An 8,562-nucleotide genomic window follows, 5' to 3' on the forward strand; every position below is an offset into this window, starting at 1 on the left:
TCTGTATTGGTTTAACTGCACATAATATATAGTGTGATCTGGAGTTGTTTGTCTCAATAGACTATAGTAATCAAAAGTAATGAACCTATTATGTGCAGGACCTTGGAGAGCATGGAATGGCAGTAAAAGTGTGGCACATAAAAGGTTTATTAAAGGAAATTAAAGTCCATCATTGCCACACCTGCTCCCCTATTATAAGTCTATGGCAGGTCAGTGCCTTCAATCACGACTCAGCATCAGAGAACAGAGCCACATTTCCCATTACTATTGCAATCACACTGCAAGCTACCCCATCTAAGGTTTGAATGGCAGCAAGCAACAGAGAAGTTTTCTTTCTGATCAAACACTTTATTTTTAATTATCTACATGGATAGCCATTTTCTTTGGAGCATATTCTATTATCCTCCATTGTCCTTCATTGCTAAGACACACACACAAATAACACCCGCCCCCCCCCAAACACAAACATATTTCTAATTTCAGATTATGCAAGACCAAAACCAAAGAAACAGACTTATTCAAGTATTTGCATAACATTTACAAAAATCTGTTCAACTGTTTGACTGCTTGTTTATTCCTATAAAGAGCTATTTAGGTCATATGTCATACACCATATGTTACATGTCTCATATAGCCTTCTGTAATATTAGCTGTGGGGGTGGGGAACAGAGATGCTCACAATTCTTGTTATATTTTGAAGTTGGGTTAAATTAGGCCTCTTACATTTATAGTCATAATACTGAAAAATGTGGATATATGCGGATTAAAAAGTTCCTGAATTCTCTAACATTTGATTGTAGTAAATATGCAATCTTAAAAAAAGATTTCTGGGAATGGAAATACAGATTTATTAATACAGGTACACAAGATTAATGAGTAAATTCTATTCACATTATTTATTAACTCAGCAGAAGTTACCTTCTTTCTAAATTAAATGGACTGAACTTGCTATAGAGAATTGACTGTTTTGCATCATATAATGCTTTGACTCCCTCTCAAATCCTACTGTATTGACTTCATCATGACAGTCTATGTGTTCATGTGTCTGTATGTTCCTGGGAAGGATAATGAAGAATTTATAATCCCAACCAGTTAACCAAAGCATAAAATTCATCCCAACTAAAGCAAGGTGGCACCAGTATTGGGCAGAGATCAAGCAGTACATAAAGCACAATAATTCAAAATCAGAATTACTTCAATATGCAATTGTTTTACCACCGAATAGTCAAGTTTCTTAGTTATGCTTAACTGCAATCATTCTAGGCTACAATTCATAATAATAAACTGAATGCATAGTTTTAGAACACATTTCCTAGCTTTTGAATTATGGATGGGTGAAGAAAATAAATGTCAGACAGTTTCCCCCAGCCTTTAATTTGTGTTGAATTGAAGACTATAATCCCAATACATCTGGAGACACCAGCCTTCTCTTAAAATTTAGAATCCTTTATAACAAATAATACACAAAACATAATTCTAGTCAGTAGTGAAATCCAAATTTTTTTATTACCGGTTCTGTGGGTATGGCTTGGTGGATGTGGTGTGGCTTGGTGGGCATGGCTTGGTGGGCATGTCAGGGGAAGGATACTGCAAAATCTCCATTCCCACCCCACTCCAGGGGAAGGATACTGCAAAATCCCCATTCTCACCCCACTTCTGGCGGAAGGATATTGCAAAATCTCAATTCCCATCCCACTCTGGGGGCAGCCAGAGGTGGTATTTGCCGGTTCTCTGAACTGCTCAAAATTTCTGCTACTGGTTCTCCAGAACCTGTTAGAACCTGCTGAATTTCACCCCTGATTCTAGTGCAAAATATCTTTCTGTGTTTTGTTTTGTTTTTTGGATAATCAGGTTGATCCACAGAGTGTACAGAGGTTTCTGTGGTTCATGGCAGAGTGTGGGCACTGTTCTGAAGCCTTGGTAGGCTGGATGAGATCAGAAAATTCAGAAAGCTTCCTGCATCTTTTATTGTGCTCTAGTAAATCCTCTATATAAACATATTCTTAGCCTACTAAAAAATGTTTATTTCTAAATGAAACATATCATGAAAATTGTACAGAATTTTATTTTTATCAAAGGAGCAATGAATAGAGTAGTTGCCCTTAAAATAAACTGAGTTTTTTTAAAAAAAAATAAGTCATAGTGAATAAATCAGTTGCATATGTGCCTAATTTACTGATTACAAAATCTATACTACCAGATCTTAATTCAATAAGCAAACATTTCATCATCTCAAAAATGTGGTTTCTTTGTATTTTTCAGAATTTAATTAGCTCTTTTACTCAAAATCTCCAATTACTTTTTTGTCCCTTCTTCTTATTCAGATCCAGGACGAAAACCCTCACATTTCCTTCCTCTGTTTAAGTGGAAAACACATAATCATACACACAATTTAAGAACAGCTGCTCCTCTTGCTTTCATTGTCAGTCTGAAATTTTGTTTATCACCAGTAATGATGGAGGAAAATTTTTCCATTTCTAACTAGATAGTGGATTTCTTCATACTGTAAATAAAAGCAATGTTTTTACTTTACAGAAAAATGTTTAGAGTTTTCAAATATAATAAAATGGCATTACATATAATTGACAGAATGTTTTTATGCTAATTTCCAGGGTGGCAACTGTAGGGAGGCAATAGGAACCAAATCAGCCCTGCTTGGTTGTGGTTTTGTCATCAGTCTATCCAAAGAAATTTCTATCAAATGATATACTCTGAATTATATAGTTTGAATATATTTGTTTCACTTGAAGCTATGATTGCTTGAAACTATACTGATAAATGTTACCAGAAGCTGGACCAATTTTCATGGTATAATTCTACCAGATACATTGCTTTGTTAAAATTCTGTGAATAAACCATAGACAACAAAGTTATGATGAATTTAATGATCATATCCCAATTGTGTGAAACATATCTCCAGTGCCAAGATATGTTCAAAATCCACAACATACCACCAGTATAGTTACAATACTGATTGTAATAATAGACTTAGCATCTCCCATAAAACAAATCTAAAATCTATGAGATATGAGAGTGGTGGTCTAGGACCTAGGTTCAAATCTTTGCCCATGAAGATTGATTAGAAATCAATCATGATCTTGTTTATTTTGCAGAGTTGTTATTGTGGGAATAATCAAAAGGAACCAGAAATTCATACATTATCTTGAAATCCCAGAGGAAAAAAGCAGAACACAAATCTAAACAATTTAAATAATAAAGTAGTCTTGAAAAAGAAGAACATGAAATATTTTTTTTTAAAAAAACCTGTGTATTACATTTTGGCTTAAGATATTTTCTCTCATTTCTTCTTTAAAAGGTTTATTTAAAATATTTATTAACTTTCTGCCAGCTCTGTATTTCCAGAGGTTGTACAGAAATATGAATATGAATTAATTACAATGTGACCAATATCACAAATATAACAACATAAAATAATTAACTGGTTATCTAGTAGTATGGACATAGATTTTCATATACAGTGTTAAATTTACAAACATTTCAGCATGTTTCCAAACTGTACCAACATACAGTACACATTTCTAGGAGATGATGTGCCAGACTGGTTGCTGAATCTCATAAGGCCATTTTCTAGTGGGTACCAAGAACCTATCCATTACTACTGAGAAAATAGCTTATTATCCTTTCTCTTCTCCTATAACTTTAAACTTAAACTCTTCTCCTATAATTTTAAACAAAATATTAATATGACCGTCAATTTAGGGCAGACAAAAAATTGCCTTCTCCAAACAACAGAAATGTATGAAATTTGTTGCCATACAATTCATCCCTCCATGAATTTAAAAGGATATTAGACAAATTCATGTAGTGATACATCTCTTGGTAATAATGATTACGATAGATAAATGGAACTTCAATATTTGCACACAGTTTGTTACTATATGCCACTTCCTGGAAGGCATCAATATACAGTAGCATTCATGCCCTGCTTGATTCTTGATGGAAATATTTATTGGGGAGGGGAACAAAATTCTAGGCTATGTTCTAGGCTAGAGGGACTTGTCACCTGAGTACGTACACACATATACAAAATTTCTTGATTGAAATTAGAATGTAAATCCCTAAATCATTAGTCATTTGTAGCTCATTGGCAGTTGTGCTGAGAGCATATTAAAGAAATACTATTCTGAACTGTCACTGAAAGTCATTCATGGATGACTTTTTAACTAAGTTACAACAGATTAATAAATTCTTCATTTGTAAGACATCAAAACTGTCTTCAGTGGTAAATAGATTTAATTGAATGCTTCCTGCTTTCTTGCAGATGGATGCTGACGGAGAAGATAAAAAGCTACGTACCCGTTCAAGAGGAATCAAGGGTGAGTTAGCTTAAAAGACCCCCTTCTCTGACCCTGTGCCCACCACACCATGAAGCATAATGATCTCTGCACAGGCTCCCAAATGTGTAGTCACTGAGTCAACACCTTCCTTAGGGCTCATTTTAATCAAGTCAGGACAGAAAATGCAAGCATTATGAGGTGAAATGTTATTACATGCATTGGGGAATGAAAGAGGAAAGACAATCTTTCTAATGCATGATAAATTTCACATAGACAATTTAAAAAATCTCCCAACAGAAGCTCTCCGATATTTTGACACTAAATGGCTTTTGCCACGCAAGCAACGATTTTGGAACAGAATATAAACTCTTCAGTGCAACTGATCCTTTTCAAATTATATGCTAACTTTGGTAAACGAGGGACATGCATTTTAGTGAATTTCTGTTCCCTGTTGAATAAATTCTGCTATAACCATTTTTTTAAAAAAAAACCCTTTCCAAATGAATCTTTGTCTACCTAAAACACTGCTATATTCCAATTCTTTAAAATATGCATGTATATGTATGTATGTATGTATGTGTGTGTGAATATATATATATATATATATATATATATATATATATATATATATTCATATATTTGCTAAATTCATTTTCTGATTCTCATTGGGTAAGGAGTGGAACAGATGGCAATGCAATATTGAGATTAAAAGGCCCCTTAATGATGTAAACATCTGGAAAACATGATTGACTAGTAATACAACCCCTTAAGGAAAATAACTTTTTATTATAATTGTTAATGTTCTTTGTGACCCTTCATTGAAAATGGAATATATATAAAAGTAAATAAATGGGGATATTTTACTTTCATTTGAAACAGATTTTAGTTGCAAAGTTTGTGGCAGAACTTCAATGACTGAATGTAATGCTAATAAATCTAATTTGCTACAATCCATTACTTTAAGGGCACTTTAAGGGTACTTTGACATATGACTCTTTGAAGGACCTTTAAAGCATCTGCTTAGTTATATCACATTTGAATATGCTGGTGCAAGGAGATAATGCATACAATGAACAATTCAGGGCAAGTAATTTGATTCAAGCATTAGTTGTTGAAATAACCTAAAAGGCTGTAACTTATAGCTGGAAGACACTTTCTTCTTCCTATGAGATACCATCCCATTACTACTTCTGTCACAGCTATGTGGGAGACCACCATAGACTGAACTGAAATATGTAGTTTGATTTAGTGGTTAGGGTACTGACCCAGAAACTAGGAGAATCTCTATGGAGGTTCTCAGTCATCCAGGTCATGGTTGTCCCAAAGGTGCTTTAAAAAAAAGGCAACTGGACTTTCTTAAAGATGTTTCATTTATCATCCAACAAGAACTGAAGAAGCTTCTTGGATTAGAAGTGAAGCATCTTCAAGAAAAATCAAGAAACTCCTGTTGCCTTTTTTAAAGCACCTTTGGGACAGGAAATTCTGAGTTCTACTCTTTCTGTTCTGGGTTCAAATCCAGGCCAGGTCATTTTTTGAATATTCAGAATGGATCAATTTATTTTGATGGGTCGGGTTTTTTTGCCAACATAACCTGCAATAGAACAATTCTCAAGTACAGTTCTCAAGTATTTACCTTTATACCTTCCCTATGTTCCTTCCAAGAACAGGGCCTGCCTAGTAAAAATTATTGGAAACTGTAATTAGCTGGATAGCCAAAAGGAGGTGCTTTATTAGGCATCCTGCTGAGCTTGCAGGGTCCCCCCCTCCATTTCCTCCATATCACTTGGCTTCCTGCTTAATTAACATTGTAGTTAGAAGTGGTAATCCCAGAGAAAGGGATCCTTTGCTTATTCTTTAAAGGAATGTTTAGCTCAATGGGTTTCAGCCTTTGGCCAATCACAAACTCTTTCTCTGTGTAAAGGATTTACACGTCCTAAAAGATTTCCTATGGGTTTTGATTCAGTTGCTAATATCTTAAAGGGAGATCCACTCAGCCAGTTCAGCCCAAGAGTCCGTATGAGCAGAAAAACTTCAGTAGTTCTTTGTTTTATGACCTGGGATTTGATGAGCTCAAACATGGCCGAGGTTAGTGGATGATGTGCATGACAAGGATGACATAGAATATGTCATAGGGGGTATTGAAGTCACTCTCTTCCCATACTGTCTTAGGCATGAAAGCCAGATAGGTGACCTTGGGCCGGTCACACTTTCTCAACCTAATGCACTTACCAAGGTTGTTGTTGTAAGGAAAATAGGAGGAAGGAGGAAGAAGTATTATGTATGTTTGCCATCTTGAGTAATTTATAAAGTAATAAAAGTAAGATAAAAATGTAATGAATGAATAAATGGTCCTGCCCAAGCATTTTCTGCCTTGATTTTTCCCATTGTAGGAAAAACCGCCTTTATAGTAAGGAATAGAAAATGGAGAAGGACACTAGTAGCAAAAATGTGTCAGTGATTCCTGTGATGGGAATGGATTACAGACTCAATTATCCCCAGTAGAAAATTATGCTCTAAACATCAGCTCTAACCAAAGAAAGTGGCCTAACTGTATGGATTCCATACTCAAGGCCTTCCAAATATTTTGTCTGAATGCTCAGAAAACTACTTTCAGTTTATGAACAGAGGCCTGTTTGCCCATCTCTGATTTGAAGGCATTTTCTTAATGCAGTGAATTCAAAATAAGCTCAGTGTCAACATACATATTTTAAATAAATTATTTTATTAAAGGTCAACCATATGGCAATTTTCTTCCTTCTCATTGTAAGCATTTTCAAATATTAAGGCTGTGAAAAGATTGCGTGAAAAGCATAAACTACAATGCGTGGAAATGGGTATGAAATGTTCCTTTTTGAATCATTAAAACAGCTATATCACTGCAAAGTTTTAGTTCTGCTCTGAAGCTGCTTTCAACTTCTCCACATGCATACCATATGCACATATGATTACTTCACTTCTTATCTGTCAAGGTGACCAAAAGCAGTTTCTATCAGTCACCTGAGACTTGTAACAAATGCGGCTGCTTTAACAATTCAAAGAGATGTGCTTCTCTTTCATATTTGTTTCGACAAGTTTGGGGACCCCTCTTTACAGTGCTTTGACCCCTATAAAGTACTTGTTTTAAAAGATGCAGAGATACTTAACTCCTTACATCAGAAATCAGCAATTATCAAACTTTGTGGAGCTGGGTCCGTCTAAAATAATAGCTTTCATGTTCCTCTGACTAGTGACCTCTTCTTTGAACTTGTTTTTTTCATTGCAGATATTTAATAACCAGGCTAGGTACCTTCATCAGTACACAGTAGAGGGGAGTGAAGTTTTCTGACTGTTTAAATATGGTAGCTTGTCCTATCAGGCTTGACTGCTGTATTGTTTCATTGACTGCTCTTTCAACTGGATATTGTTTCTTTCTTGATTGTTCCTGCTTATCTGGATGTGGGTAAACAAGTGATGGTGTGATGAGAATCAATGTACTTAAGGTTGTTTGGTTGTTTCTGTGACCTTTAATTGCTACGTTTTTTGAATGGTTTCTAGATAGAACTCATCTCAGTATTTTTGTTACCAGCTGATTTGTCAGAGTGCCAAGTTGTTAGAAATTGTATTATATTTTTGGATCTACCTTGATTAAGTCTATGGTTTTCCAGTTGAAATTGTGCTGGAACTTGTCAATGTGTTGTGAAATTAAGGAATTTTCATTATGTCTTCTGACTGCCATGCTCATGTATATGTTCCAGTTTTCTACCTGCCAGTCTTCTACCTGTTTGCAATCAAAAGAGTAATCAAGGAAGAAATAATACTCCAATCAAGACTGATAGGACAAGCTGCCATATATAAACAGCCATCAAATATCACCCTCCTATGCACTGATGATGTTGCCTAGCCAGTAACAAAATGTCTTCAAAATGAAAAGCAAGTTCAGAAAAATCAAGAACCAAACAATTCAAATCAGAGCTGCATATATTTTCCATTGTTGTAATGAGTTTTTTTTCCCCTTGGAAGTACTAGTAGTGATAGCTAGCTTCAAATGTGTTCCTAATTGAAGTGTCATAGCCCTGTGCATGTGCAAAGTCAGTGCCTGGTGAGAACTCAGTTTTATTGATGATTTAGGAATGAGTTCTCACCGGTCCCAGGATCTCTGAATGGAGTTCTTGGATGCTGTATTCTCCAGAAGTAGGTCCAGCTATGCATTAGCATATAGAAAAGAATATGTACACATAAGTGTGGGATGCTGTAAAAAATGAATGAAAAAAGACTGATTCTTGGA

The sequence above is a fragment of the Pituophis catenifer genome, unplaced genomic scaffold (genome assembly GCF_029215685.1).
Source record: "Pituophis catenifer annectens isolate HBS135680 unplaced genomic scaffold, rPitCat1.0.hap2 SCAF_3, whole genome shotgun sequence".
In the NCBI taxonomy this organism is placed as follows: domain Eukaryota; kingdom Metazoa; phylum Chordata; class Lepidosauria; order Squamata; family Colubridae; genus Pituophis; species Pituophis catenifer.